At 40.4% G+C, this 15,669-nt stretch overlaps 1 long non-coding RNA gene across 1 annotated transcript; it reads right to left on the reverse strand.

Annotated features, from left to right (window-relative positions):
- Positions 1-10,736: 10,736 nt before the first annotated feature.
- Positions 10,737-15,311, reverse strand: LOC129060333 (uncharacterized). Its single transcript, XR_008526943.1, has 3 exons — positions 14,715-15,311; positions 11,511-11,637; positions 10,737-10,895 (listed from the first exon to the last, which is right to left on the reverse strand). It is a non-coding gene; the product is annotated as an uncharacterized LOC129060333 (long non-coding RNA).
- Positions 15,312-15,669: the final 358 nt, after the last annotated feature.

Genomic DNA, 15,669 nt, shown 5'->3' on the forward strand with positions numbered 1-15,669 from the left:
TATCCTTAGTAGAAATTACTTGTGGAAGTATTGATGGACAGTTGCTCCAAACCAAGAAGTTGAGTCTGGAGATTGGATAGGAAATTGATGGTGATGAACAATAAAACAAAAATTCAAAGGTTTGGATTACTCTAAATAATTGATATTAGCTTGAGTGAAACAATGCAAATGTTGAAAGTAGTCCTTTAAAGTTAATGTTCATGACATTAAATTAACCAAATAGCCATTACTATTGTTAATCTGGATGGAAAGTCCAGTGTCTATTGGTAAAACCCAAGGGGAGATGGTAGGCAGGAAGAGAAGAAGAAGGGAGAAAGCACGAGTCTGCTAACTCTCCCATAGTTTATGGAGGTATTCAAAAGAAATTTATTGTCAGCTGGATTATCATTGGTAGACAAAAATTTAATTTCTAAAGAAATAGAAAAAAATAGGAAAATCTGGTCAATGTAATAAAATGTAAGAAAAAGGTGAAAAAAGTTTAAAAGTACAAAATAAGATGATAAAAAATCTTATATTTTTATGTGAAAAAAGTTATTAAAGTGGATATGAATGTATTAAATAGAAGAATTAGAAACAAGAAACATTCAGCTTTAGTTGAATAAAAAAATTAATTAAATGTGGTTTTCCAGAGAGTTGACTAAAATTAAGTAAGAAGGTTTAAAATAATGAGGTGAATACAGGCACACTGGGCAAAAAAAGAATGTAGGGATGGCAATAGTAATATCAAAGTTGAAATAAAGACAGTCACTAAATGGGACAGAGGGCTGCTTTAAATTTTGAACAATATCTACAGTAAAGATACAACAGCCATGAATGATGATTGAGTCTATTCACCTAATCACAAAGCATCAAAATATTGAAAAATATATTCAAAATAGGAGGAGACATTGACAAAAATGTATCCAATAGTCAACTTTAGTATACTTGTCCCAAAAGAGTAGCAGAGAAATTCACTAAGAATGTAAAAATTAGTATAATTAATGAGCTTGTATCTCTAGCTAGGTAGCTAGCTATTGTTGATTACATTTATTACAACCATCCACTGTATATTTACAAAAAATCAATATCTTAAACTAAAAAGCGAATCTCAATAATTCCAAAAGAGATATTATATTAACCAGATTTTTCACTAAAATGCAATAAAACTACAAACTAATTGCCAATTCTTTTTTTTTTTTTAATCTACTTAGAAACTGAAAAACACACAGCTAAGTAACACTGGAATCAAAGAAGAAATTAAAACTGCAATTAAGGATGATTCAGAAAGTGATTATAATGACTAGAATGAATCCACATTTTAATGGGCTATGCCCAAAACTGTATCAAAGACATTTCAAAAAGAATAAAAACACATGACCCATGCTTTTACCAATATTGACAGACCCAAGAAAATGAATAAGTGTATACAGTAAACTAAAATTCATAAATTAGAAACAGAACAGTTAATAACCAAAATAAGAAGATTCAATTTTGACAAAGCTAACTAATAAAACAAAGGAGATAGAACACAAATATACAACATTAAGAGTAGAAAAGCATATATTACTGCAGAAAAAGAAAAATATTACATTATTAGGGAGGACATGAATGAGATAAAAATGAATATAAGTAGCTACATTCTTGTAAGTAAAAGATCCTCAAATAAAAGAAGATTTTTTTAAACAAGAGATGCATCTAATAGCAAACAATCAGAAAGTTTTAAGTGAAAAAGGAAGGGAGAGGTCTACCAAGTGAACATAAACACACAAAAAGTTTAGGGTGGCAAAACTGTCTGACAAGGCAGAATTTAAGCCAAGAGCATTAAAAAGAACAAAGGGGCTCTTATTTTTAGTGGATAGGAATATAATTCACAGTGAAAATATAGCAGTCATACACCTTTACATGTCAAATAACATAGCCCTGGGCTCAAGTGATCTTCCAGCCTTAGCCCAGAAATAAACAAAAACAGAAAGACAAGAAAAGCAAAGACCACAGTTGTGATATGTGGTAGAAAAACCCCTGGAAAACCTCTTTTAATGGGCTGAGGCTCTTTAGTATTGCCATGTGAAACACCATCATTCTTATTGGAAACAAATGGAATTAATATAATAAACTGGCAGTTTTTCCAAACTCCATATTCCTTCCCAGGGAGACCATGTAATGTTTGCAAGATTCCTCTGAGCACTCTCTCTGTCTGGAAATGATGCTTGCTTGCTGTTTAATGTTTCTATTAGGGAAAAAGAAAAACAAACAAAGACGGTCCCCTAGCATTTCAAATCTAATAGCATTGTGACTTGATGTAATCCTTGGGCACCCTAATTACACTCCAGCAGAAGTAATAAGAGAGGAGGTAACACCACCCACTGGGACCAGCCACCTAGTAAAGCCTATCAACCTTGACTCTTTGTGACAAGGCAAACTTCATGTGCTTCCCTTTTATTTGAGGAAATTAGACTGACATGGGAGTTTGAGATTGGACAGGAACAGAAAAAAAAATGTTATTGTTCTTCTTTAGCAGAGGAATGAAAGCAATCTGGGTAACATCTAAAGCCTGTTTATCCTTGTTTTGTGTTGGTTGGGCTATGTCTTTCAGGCCATCAAGCCTCCATCTCATGGCTTTTAGAAGATTCAAAGTCTAGCTCAGAGAAATAATCATCTCTACTTTTGGCAATGTTTAAAACCTGATGGAAGGTTTTATGCAGTTTTCTTATGAACCAGGAATTCAAACAAAAATACATAAAGATTTAGAGGCTCTGAAACATATGTTTGTTTTAACAAATAGATATACAGCTGTTTACCCCACAAAAAATACATTTTAAAAAATTACCCCGAGATATTTACAAAACTTTGTCAAAATTGACTAAAAAGACATAAACAAATTCAAGGGTAGAAATTCTATAGGTCTCATTCTCTGATTCCTCCATTCATTCATTCATTCATTCAATATTTAATGAGAACCTTTTATTTGCCAAGCAATATGCTAGGTGCTGGTGATAGAGTCAGAATATACGAAAATAAAAAAAAATATATAGTAAACAGAAAAAAAACCCTCATGTTTTTGAGTTTGGAAGGAACTCTTTCCAAACTATTTCTCCCTAAATATTCCAAAACTATTTCTCCCTAAATAACTCTGGAATCAAAGAATAAATCAAAAGTGCAATTATAAGCTACTTAGACAATATTAATGATAATTATGCCACATTCTAGTGAAAATTGTACTTGGGGGAAATTCATAGCATTTAATACTTACATTATTAAAGAAGCAAGATTTAGAATAAATAAATGTAGTGCTTCTGTTAAGTTTCTTTAGCTGCCAAAAAAAAAAAAAACCCAAAAAACTAAAAAGCTGATCCTGGAATGTATTAAAAGGATTCTCCAGCCCTCCATGAGCTGTCCACTGGGAGTCTCCAATTCTTCCATTGGAATATGCCACAGAATCAAAGGAGGAAAGAATGGGAAGTCAGAACTGAACATTAGGAACTCATGGACCTTTCCTTCAAGATGCTGAAATTAGGATGACGCAGTTACAACTGCCATCCATCCCTGAATGTCTCCACACCAGATTCAGCTTCCCAGGAGAGAATGTCTGAATGAGTTATCTTAGGTGGTCTATCCAAGGTGAGCCAGGATCCCATTATTGGGGGCCCAGTGGAATCACAGGTGGCAGAGGAAAGAACGGTTTTCTAAAGACTTAGAGGACGCTGGACAGAAAAAAATGAGAAATGTCCATGACATTAATCATTTAATAACAGACACTAGAAAAACATGACAAATTAAACCATAGGACAGTAAACACAAAGAATTAACAAACAAAAGTAGTTAATGTCCAGTAGAAACTCTTCCTACCACAATTAGGAGAAGTTAACTGAAAATTCAAAGAAAGCCAGGAATCATACAAGTTAACATATACTTTATTTGAACCGAAAACAAACGTGCAGTCATTCCTCAATCTTTTGTGGCAGAGTCTTTTCTTTGCATGGGGCCCACTGATTGGAATGTGCCATCATCCTTTTCACATAAACCATTCCCATAATGCATCTTCTATAACTGTTATTTTCAATTTCTTTAAAGTGAGAAGAGAAATAAACAACCCCCTGAGAAGTAATATGAAAACTAAATCCTAGTGTCTTGAAGCTTTTCCCCAGATTTTATTCATTCATTCATTCATTTATTTTGAGATGGGGTCTCACTATATTGCCCAGTCTGGTCACAAGCCCCTGAGTTCAAGTGATCTTCCATCCTTAGCATCCTGAGTAGCTGGGATTACAGGTATGCACCTGGCTGCTTTCCTGATTTTGACAGTTGTCTCTTCCACATCTAACTCAACAGCAATATTTAAGCAATTTAAAAAAAAAATGAAGACTTTCCAAAATATTTAACCTAGCTTTCTAGGAAACAACTTTTTCTAAATTCATATTCATTGGTTAATATAATATGTAAGTAGATTATATAGTTGCAATAACATTCACAACTGGCATAAACAGTTGTATAATCCCACCACTCGGCTGGGGAGAGAGGGAGAGGAACCTATGAAAAACTGAAGTCATGATTATGAACATTTTAGATACATCAGGTCAGGTGGTACATTTTACAGTGAGTGAAAAACTTTGATAAATGCAGTGAATCAGTGGATATTGGATTAAGAGAGCTTCTACTGTATTGATAAAACCACTACTCATTTCTCTTAATCCCTCCCACTCCCATACCCTGATTCTAAAGGGGACAAATCTGGAAATTTTACCTCCTATCTCCATTCCCTCAAAAAAAGAAATAAACAAATACATTAGGAATGAGAAACAAACCATTAACTGCAGACACGGCATGTGATTAAAAACACGGCAAAAGAATTTAGATAAAGTGATATGCCAGTGAATTTCAAAATATGAATTAAATTGTTTTCTAGAAAAATATAGATTCCAAGAAGAGGTAGCAAACTTGCATAGAACAGTAACCAGTAGAGAAACTGAAAAAACAAACAAAAAGATAATTGAACTACATCTATCCCAAAGTCCAGATAATTTTATTTTACAGGGATTTTTTTTTTCTTTTTTTTTGAGACAGAGTCTTGCTCTTGTTGCCCACGCTGGAGTGCAGTGGTATGATCTCTGCTCACTGCAACTTCCGCCTCCTGGGTTCAAGCGATTCTCCTGCCTCAGCCTCTCAAGTAGCTGGAATTACAAGCATGAGCCACCACGCCCAGCTAATTTTTTTGTATTTTTAGTAGAAACGGGGTTTCATCATGTTGGCCAGGCTGGTCTTGAACTCCTGACCTCAGGTGATCTGTCCACCTCGGCCTCCCAAAGTGCTGGGATTATAGGCGTGAGCCACCATGCCTGCAATTTTATAGGAAATTTCTATCAAATCTTCAAAATACAGATAGTGTAGTTTTATTTAAATCATTTCAAAAAATAGAATTAAACTCTCTAAATTTTTTTTATAAGGAAAATATAATCTCTATACCAAAACCTGAGAAAAAATAATGCCAAAAAATAAAAACTTAAGATCAATCTTAGGATTATAGGTATAAATATTGTTAATACAATATTAGCAAACTGAACCCAGCAGGGTCATAATAGAAATAATATACCATGAGCAAGCAAAATTAGCTGTGAAATGCAAGGACGGCTTAACATTAGAAAATCTCTCTGTAACCCACACATCAATTAGGGCTTCCCTGTCTCCCAGGAATCTGGACTCCAGTCCTGAGTATGGAGCAACACGAAGCAGTTCTTGTAAATCCCAGGCCTTATTTCTTTGGGCTTCTCCCTCCTCACTGCCTCTCACCAGCCATCTCGGGCCAGTCACATAACAAACTGTAAGCCTTTTCCTCTTCTCGTTTTTCCACAAAAAAATCAATTTCCTTATTTATTTTTTGAATGTTCTGAAATTTATTTTACATGGTTACTTTACTGAAAATATAAACATATCACACATGAGGAATCCTGTTGAGGGGTTTCTGACACCATGGTGATATTCTTCCTCCAACTTCATTACCTTCTAAGGCCAGTACTCTCCAGAGATGACCCTTCCTTTGTCTGGAAAAATGTAGTCCTTATTCCAGCTCCCACTTCCCCTCTGATTCCTTCTCACCTACTCATCATCCCCCATACCACTCTGGAATTTATCTGAAAAATATGTTCTCATCAGAAATCATTACTGTAATTATCATATTAACAGAATAATGAAGGGGGCAAAAACATAAAATCACCCTATTAGGTGCCCAAAGGCATTTGATAAAATTCAGCTTTCATTCTTGAGTTTTAAAATAAAAAAATCTTGTCAAAGATCATGAAGATTTATTTCTTAATATGATAAACAAATACCTAGATCAAATACTTGGCATTATGCTTAACACTAAAACAGTAGAGACAAGTAATCAAGCACGAAATACACGTGCCCACCATCACCTGCATCTATCAGGCAATCTTGTTCTGAGAGTGCTAAGATACGCCATTGAATAGAAAATTAAATAAGACCTATAACTATTAGAGGCAATTTACCACTATTTTCAGAAAATATAAACATATGAGAATTGCCTGAAAAAAATATTAGAACTCATAGGAGAGTTCAGTAAGATAGTTATAAATAATAAAAAAGTTATATAGCCTCCCTACAAATCAACTACACCATCATTAACCTGTTAGACAATATAAGAGAAAAGCTACACAATAACCACACGAACAGAATTCTGAAGATTAAATTTAATCAGAAATGTGTTAGATTTTTCTAAAGAAACTAATTTTTTTTTCCTGAGAGGCATAAAAGAAGAAAAATAAATGGCAAGGCTGCCCATGTCATGTTCTTAAAGAGAAAAACTTGTAAAGATTGCATAATTGTATTTCTACAACAAAGTAATATTTAAGTTAAAAATATGCAGTATGTACTTTTATGCCATACTTGTAAGATTAGATGCGTGCGCATGCATCCGCACACACACACACACACACACACCTGAAATTATATTCCTCCAAATCTCTAGTGTGATTACTCTAAATTGTGGCATTGTTGGCAATGTATTTATTTATTAAAAAATTCGTCACTATATTTTTATTTTAGGGTTTCAGGACAGGACCGTAGTTTACTAATGAAAAAAAGATACATACATCATGGAGGAAAAAGCTGAGAACTATTGAGTTATTCTAGATTTTCTCTTTTCATTAAAAATTAACTCAATGTAGCCTAGAGCTCCACGTAAAGAGCTGGCATTGACTTCCTTTCTATATTTTTAATCTTTCTTTGGCTACATATTGCATAATTGTCTGTTTGTTTATGATTTCTGAATTCAGTTATATTTCCTAACTTTCCCTCAATCTGCACTGGTTACTTGTGAGATAATAAAGGTAATAAAACATACAAACATATGCTAAGCGATAGGGTAGCCTCTCTGGCAGTATCTTCCCAACTGCTGAGCCTGCCCCACCTTCATCTTGCACCACTTGGTAGCAGCTGGGAATGCCTCAAAAAACTGGGAGTCAAGATTCAATTCAACATGTACTGAGATGTCACATGCTCTTACAGTGGCGGAAATACCACTATAGTACAGATATGTGCTTGGTGAAGGGGGCAGGCAAGCAGAAGGAGGGCATTCCACTGCCATAGCCTGTCCATTCTCATCGACAATAAGACAGGCTCTTGAAAATGCACACAGACACACTCAGCTGAGTAAAGCCTTGCAGCTCAGAAGGAGCACCTGTGGCCTAATTCTCCACAGCTCAAAACAGGTGCCCATGACTGTCCAGTGCAAAGTCCTGGCTGGGAAGCACAGATGTTTGGTTCACAGTCACTGTGGACCAATGTGCAAAGTGCTTTGAGCATCAGACAGGCTGGGGGTCAAAGCCTGGCTCCATCGCTGGCTCTACTGCCCTCAGCAAGTCATTCAACCTCCCCTGATGGGCTAGGTCCTCACTTAATGTCATCAATGGGTTCTTGGAAACTGTGATTTTAAGAGAAACAACATACAACAAAATCAGTTTTAGCACAGCCTAAGTTAGATAAACAGAAGTGAAGTTCCTACAGCATATTTCTGGCCACAAAAATATCCCCAAACTTCTTATTAAGGACTCAAAACACTTCTAATATTAAACATTGAAATGAATGTGAGCGAAATGTACATCTAAGAAAGGTTCATAAAAACAAGTAAGATAATTATTTACCCACATATCCCAGTTCCGGGTCTCAGGTGGCTGGAGTCTCTCCTGGCAGCTCAGGGCACCAGACAGGAACCCGCCCCGGACAGGGCACCATCCCATCGCAGGGTGCATTCACACACATCCACACTCCATCAGACTGGGACAACAGAGACACGTCAAAGTAGCTGACATGCACATCTTTGGGATGCGGGAGGAAACCTGAGGCCCTGGAGAAAATCCGTGCAGGCACGGGGAGAATGTGCCAACTCCACAGACAGTGGCCCTGGCCAAGAATCACATTTTGTTCTCATCAATGTTATAACAAAATAACATTGAACGAAACAATTTTATCTGAGGACCTCTCGTACACTGATGAGCAAAACCAGATTTGCTCCTGGAGCTTAGGGTTCAGCAAGAGCCCGCTTGTGAGAATGGGGCTACCCTGCAGGGCTATTATGAGATTTCAAATGGGGTTAACATCTGCCAAGCATGAATGTGAACTACAGCAGGGGCTTGTCAATTGTTCTTTCTCTTCAACCTCCACCTCCACCTCCCTCATTGCCTCCTTTCCTTGCTCTTTTCATCCACTCTATTGCTCAGTAACTCCTCCAAATGAGCCAAGACAGAAGATGGGAAACGACAGCAAGACCAAATTAACAAAGCTTTCTATGGCTGAGAAGACTAAGGTACTGTGACACTAGGAGCTGAGCAGTGTACTAAAAACTCAGCTGAGGAGTATCTGCAGAGTCTACCTGGACATAAACACCCCTGCCCATCTCTAAAGTCATGTCCAAAGGTTGACATATGATGTGCTTTTGTCTGGTTAAAAGTTAGCTTATCTGTAAAGCCATGAGCTAAAAAATAACCAAGTCATCCAAATGTTTGGGCAAACTCTGAGAATGGAGCCTTCCAGAGAGCTGTGTTTGTCTTTGTTTTCTCCTGGTGTTTGACTTTGACACAGACTTCTAATCTCAGATGTCATATTAAGAATACACACCAGGTTTATTTCAAATGCATGATAGGTGAGCTGACTAATGAAACTTGGCTTATTTCCCTGTACAGACAGTTCTTTTCCTGCTGAGCAATAATAACAATATGTAATGTGGTTTATTGTTATTCAACGTACTCAGCACCTCTCACTCAAATAAAGGCAGGCTTCAAGGGCATTCATCTTTATGACAGCCATGAAAAGTATCATATGTAAGATCCTGAGCTGTCTCAAAAGACCAAGCTGAACAATTTCTCCAGTAAAATGATCATAGGAGAAAAATCATTGAGAAATGAAGGGAGACTTTTCACCTGTTGGGCTACAGGCTGCTATGATGAGTTGTGTAGCCGATGACGACACCCTGCAAAATCACAGCCATAGTCATTCTAGAATTTGGAGTGAGAAGGGGAGTGGTGATATAGTTCATGTTTTGCCATTGCAGAGAGGGTTCCAGGGCATCTCCTGGGCTGCAGGCTTGGCCACTCGGGGAGTCAGCAGTCTCTTGCTGGATAGGCCCACCCTCCTGTCCCACACCCAGAGATAATGATTTTGTAGGTCTGAAACTTGAAGACCTGAGCATCGAACTTTTTAAACTCTCTGGGTGATCAAGATGTACAGTCAGGGCTGAGAATCAGGGCTCCAGATCTCACTTTCTAAATGGGAAACACACCTGGGCAGGACCCAGGCCTGGAGCTGCTGGATGCGGGAGGCCAGCTCTCCCACATGGTGGGGAAGGAGGACTGACCTGAGCCATTGTTACTCCCACGGCAGGTGGGTCTACACACAGCTGTCCACATTCTAGGGAGGATTCTCCACCAGGTGGTGGGATCTCCAGACAGAAGCCAGTTGAAAAGAAAGTCTGTTTTCTCCTAATAATAGACCTTCTGTTCTCTGACATGAGGCAGTGGTAATCAACCCCTCAAAAGATTCTTCCTGACTCTCCCATCATATAACCCATGTTCATTGTGTGCTTGGGCCAAATATTGAACTTTAAGCTGGAAATGATGATCTCTCTGGTGGTTTTCAAAGTTGTTTTTTTTTTTTCCCACAACTCCCCCAATGCCCAAACCAAAGCCCATGGGAAATTCTGTTCTCCATAAAAGGCAAACGCAGAGGTGCTGGGGTGACATTGGCAAGCAGGAGCCCAAGGACTCTCTTTGGACCTGGCCCCACAATGACAGCCCCTGAGGAATCCCCTAAGAAACACAGATTGAAAACCATAGATCTGGTCCCATCGTCTTCCAGGCTCTGAGAAGCTGCCTTGTCCAGGGGCATCTGCTAGTAAATAGATTCGCCTGGTCTAAACCCAGGTTCCCAGCCTCAAAAGCAGTTCTTGCTTAGCCAAAGGTCTCAGCTACACTGGTAAAGATGGGCTTCTCTGGAGTCTCCAGGAGACATTCAGAATGGAAGGAAAAGGGCCTAGAGGCCTTGTCCTCAGGAATCTCGGAATGCTGACCTGTCCCCACTCTGTCCCTGGCCACTTGTCCCAGCCAACATTATAAAGCAGTACAGGGTACAGGAGGCCAGGCTTGGTGGCTGACATCTGTAATCCCAGCACTTTGGGAGACCAGGCTGGTGGATCACCTGAGGTTGGGAGTCCGAGACCAGCCTGGCCAACATGGTGAAACCCTGTCTCTACTAAAAATACAAAAATTAGCTGGGCATGGTGGTGGGCGCCTGTAATACCAGCCACTTGGGAAGCTGAGGCAGGAGAATCACTTGAATCCGGGAAGCAGAGGTTGCAGTGAGCCGAGATCATGCCATTGTACTCCAGCCAGGGCAACAGAGCAAGAGTCCATCTCAAATAAAAATTAAAAATAAAAATAAAACAAAACAAATAAACAAAAAACAGTATAGGATTGGCCAGGATGTTTCAAAGGGGAGGGAAGGGATGGGACCAAGCTCCCTAACTCACCTAGGCTTGTGCAGCTTCTCTGTGACAGAGTGCGGGGGTATCTTCAACAGTTGACACCCACCTCCTTTTCCTGAATCCCCCTTGTCAGTATGGCCACCTTCGTGCCTTCCCTGGGACCCACTGCCCTCTCCTGCGAGACTCAATCAGATTGCTTCTTCTAGGGTATTTTTTTGAACTCCCAACTGACCTCCCCGACTACCTTAAATGGCAATAATATTATTATTCCTAGAACTACTACTACTGTAGCTGCTGCTTTGACCACTTCCTTTATCCTGTGCAAAGCACTGTGCCAAGGCACCACATGCTTAGCTTACATGGTTCTCACCACCATCCTGGGTAACTGGGACCATTATTGGCTTCCTTGCCAAAGAAGGGACAGGTTTAGTGCTGGTATACATTTCCTATCACTGTTATAACAAATTACCTCTGACATAATGTCTTAAGACACAAATTCATTAATTTATAATTCTGGAGGTCAAAAGTCTGCAATGGAACTCACCAGACTAAAATCAAGGTGTTGACAGGGCTGCATCCCTTTCTGGAGGCTCTATGGAGAGATTCTGTGTCTGTATCATTTCCAGCTTTCTAGAGGCGGCCCACATTGCTTGGCTTGTGACCTCTTCCATCTTCAAACCAGAAATGGTGGGTTGAGTCTCACATCACATCACTCTAATCCTCAATTCTGTCTCCATCTCTCACTTATAAGGAAATATGAGATGACTTTGGGCCCACCTAGATAACCTGGGATACTCCCCCTACCTTAAGGTCGGCCAATTAGCAACCTTAATTTGATCTGCAATCAAAATTTCTCTCTGATATGTATGCAACATATTCATAGGTTCCAAGAATTAGAACATGGACATCTTTGATGGGGCGGGGCATTATTCTGCCTTGCTATAAAGATATTATGTAATTTGGAGCTCGTAAATGGAGTTTGCTGGATTTGAATCTTGGTCTCTTTGATTCCAAAGCCTCTTCCATGAACTCCAATGCACATTGCTACCAGTAAAATTCTACCAGCAACATCCCTTCCTAAGACCGTCTTCTGTGGCAGGCACGATCTTGGACACTGGTGGTTCATATATGAATAAGAATTAACCACAGCCCCAGACGAGCTCACAAGCTTGTGGGGGAGAGGTGCTTGCAAATGTCAATAAATAACTATAATGGTAAGTGAGAAAGAAGTGTATGCAAACGCTGTGGGTGCACAGAGGAGTGAGTGATTAATTCCACAGGACTGGGAGGCAGTGTGGGATGGGATTGGAGAGGATATTTGAAGTAGATCTGAAGGATAATTAATTCACTAGGCAAGGGAGGCAGTGAAGGATGCTCCATGCATAGAGAACGCTGAGAGAGGCTAAGCCATGTAATTGGCTGGATGTTTGTGGGAAAATGAATTCATTTTGTTGTGGCCAGACAGAATGTCTGGGGTGAAAAGATGGGAACTGAGGTTGGAATGGGCTCTGATATTGAAGGGTCTTAGAGGCCATGCTCATGTTCATTGTGGAGAAAACTGACCTCCATCAAAGGATTTTAAGAGAGAGAGGACCGTGATCAAACCTGTACACTGGATGCCTCATTCTGGTAACATCTCAGAAGATAAATTTGTTGGCAGATTGGAAGTGAGGGGGAAGAGGCTGAGGTCAACACCCAGGTGAAAGATCACAGGGGTCTAAGGAGTACCATAACCATGGGAATGAAGAGCAAAAGGCAGATTGAGACTGTTCTGAGGTGAACTCAGTCAATATTTGTGGCTGTGTCTTGGAAAAGGGTTATGGGGTGAGGGGAAGCAAGGGAAGTAGAGTCAGGAATTCCCCACCAGCTCTTGTAGCCCCCTAAACTGAGGTAGAATTTCATCCAAGCCCACCCCATCATTCATTGCCAAGGATACTTGTAAACTCAGCATCTCAGATTTCTAGAGGGAAAAGCTTCTCTCTGGAGCTTGAACCTATTTACAAAATCATGCAGAAGAAATTGCTCACGGTGACTGATGTGATTCCAAATGCTGAAGTAAGATTGTGCGTGTGTGTGTATATGTGTCTGTGTGTGTCTTGGGGGAGGTGTCCTTTCTCTAAAGCAACTCCTCACATCCCTGCCTGCAGAATGGGGCTCCCCTTTGCCCCACCACACAGGACCACTGTGAGCAGAGATTCATCCTCCCGCCTCCTTCCCAAGCCACACCATTCCCTTCATCACTACCTCTCACCTTGGCATCTCCCCAGCTCTCCAGGGGAAAGCTAGAACTACGATTCTCATGGCCAGTTTGGTCTTGGCAGGATCTGTTAATAGAAACTAGGTCTTGGGTGTGTATGTGTTTGTGTGTATAGTTGGGTGTATGTGCTTGTGTGTTTCTGCATGGGTCTGTGCATGTGAATCTAAATGTGTGTTGGTGTTACAGTTGCCAGATTTGGCAAATAAAAATACAGGGTGCACAATTTAATTTGAATTTCAGGTAAATTATTTCAGCAAATCATTCTTTTAGTATAAGTATGTCCATGTGTATTTATGCATGCCTATTTAGGGCTTATTTATACTAAAAAAACTGCTCATTTTGTTATCTGAAATTCACATGTATACCCATGTGATTATGCATGTGTGTTTTGTGTAAAAGCCTGTGTGGTTTTGTTTTTACTCATGTGCTTGGGTGTTTGTGTGTATCTAAGTGCGTGTTTGTGTATATAGGTATGTGGTTTTCTGTGTTTGTGTGCTTATGTGGATCTGGGCTATAGGAATCCTAATAAGAGATTTGCCCAAGTCATCTAGGCCTGGAGAAAAACGTCATTCTCAGCTTACCAGAGAAAAAGCAGTCAGATTTTTTTTCTGCAATTAATTAATTTTGACTTTGAACAAATCACTGCCAAGTGAGAAGGTTGAACTAGACTCATTCATTTAGATATTTATTGATCATTCTAGGAGCAGAAGGTGCAAAGGCAAGTAATTCACAGAGGACTCACGGTCTAGGGAAAGGACATCAATACTATTGAGGAGGTTACGACGTAGTAAATGGCACCATAAATGTGTATGCCAAGATCCCCACAACTGTGGCGATACCTTCCATTTCTCTGTGTCTGTGAAGCCAGCCCTGCAGTGAAGGCAGGCAGATATTTCACTGTGATGCTTTTATCACTTTGAATCTTTAAATTATGATTATTGGTAGAAGCACGCGTGCAGCTCTGATAAACACAGATCGCCCAGGCATCAGCTGCGGGAAGCATTGCTCCATCCATCAAATGTGTTTGTTTTTAATAGTAGCAGTGCTCATGGAAGCCAGGAAATGTCACTGGATTCAGATGTCACTTAAACATCTGAAGCATTTCTCATCACCCTTCCTGTCACCGTGAGCAGCGTACCTTGCAGCGTTAGAGGGCTGCCTGCTTCCCCTGGGGGGGATCTCAGCTCCCTTCAGAGTCCATGCCTGACGTTTATGCTTCTCCCTAACTTCGGCACTGGTTTTGCTCACCCAATATTTTCAGGCTCTGTCTCTCAAAATAAAGTTAGCTGGCTAAGTGAGATATTGGCCATTCTGGCTTGAAATCTGTCTCAAGCAAGCTTTCACACCCCTACAGAAAGCTGCCTTAATATCATAATTGAGAAATTATGTAGGAGTTTTTGAATCTGATGATATATGGATAGAATACAGGCCAAGCTGTTATCACAAAGAGACCTCAGGGGCTGCGACAAGATAAGTTTGTTTTTCACTTACCTGATAGTCTGAGCTCAAGCTGTCCTGGCTGGTGCGGCAATCCCAGAGGGACAAGGAGCCCAATTCCTTCTGACTTGATGCTCGGCTGCCCTGCTCTCATCAGTATGGCCCATCCCAGCAAGCAGAAAGAGGGAGCAGGGAGGCAGCACAAATCCATTTCCTTTCAAAGGCAAGCCTGGACATTGCATGCATCACTTCTGGCTACAGACACGGGTGAGGATGTGGCTGCACCAAGCTTCAAAAGAGGCCAGAATGTGACTTCCTCAGAACTGCCATGGGGCCTCTATTGCTATGGCGGAAAGAAGAGTGGGATGGGGGCAACTGGCAATCTCTGCTCTAAGAGCATTGGTATCAAAATATTCAAGAGCTCTCCGGAAAAACAGCCCTCAGAATACACTTGTCTATTTGTAGCTGGAGGTGCAAGAACAACCTTAACTGAGTGCCCACTGTGTTACAGACGATGTGAGAATCAGTCAGTGTCTTATATTACTTGATCCTGATAGGCAAAGTGCCTGAGGGGTGAAGTGACTTGCCCAATGGGCACGTAGGTGCCACAGGAGGCACTTGGACCCAAGGCCTTTCCCACACACCACCCTGCCTCCTCTAATCTGCTGGTGATGGAATGACTCTCTTGGACGTGTGGTGGGTTTTCAGGTGCCAACTCAGCATCACCACCAGCCCAGTCTAGGTCTCCTCTGCACCTCAGAAGCAAAGCAGGAACTACATTTCCCAGAATGCCATTCCCAGGAGGACCCACGTGCCAACCCCAGTGAGGCACCTAGCAGAGGACTTTATCCTGCATTGGTGGCTTTATCCAGCCCCCAGCGCAGAGGGAGCTTCACAGCAGCTTTCCACAGGCTTCTGAGAACCCCTGGCTTTAGTGTTTCAGGCTGAGATCTTGGTAGGTGGCTTCTCAGCCCTTTGCACCCTCGGATCTTCCTATAATACATAGGCT

The sequence above is a fragment of the Pongo abelii genome, chromosome 6 (genome assembly GCF_028885655.2).
Source record: "Pongo abelii isolate AG06213 chromosome 6, NHGRI_mPonAbe1-v2.0_pri, whole genome shotgun sequence".
Taxonomy (NCBI): Eukaryota; Metazoa; Chordata; class Mammalia; order Primates; family Hominidae; genus Pongo; species Pongo abelii.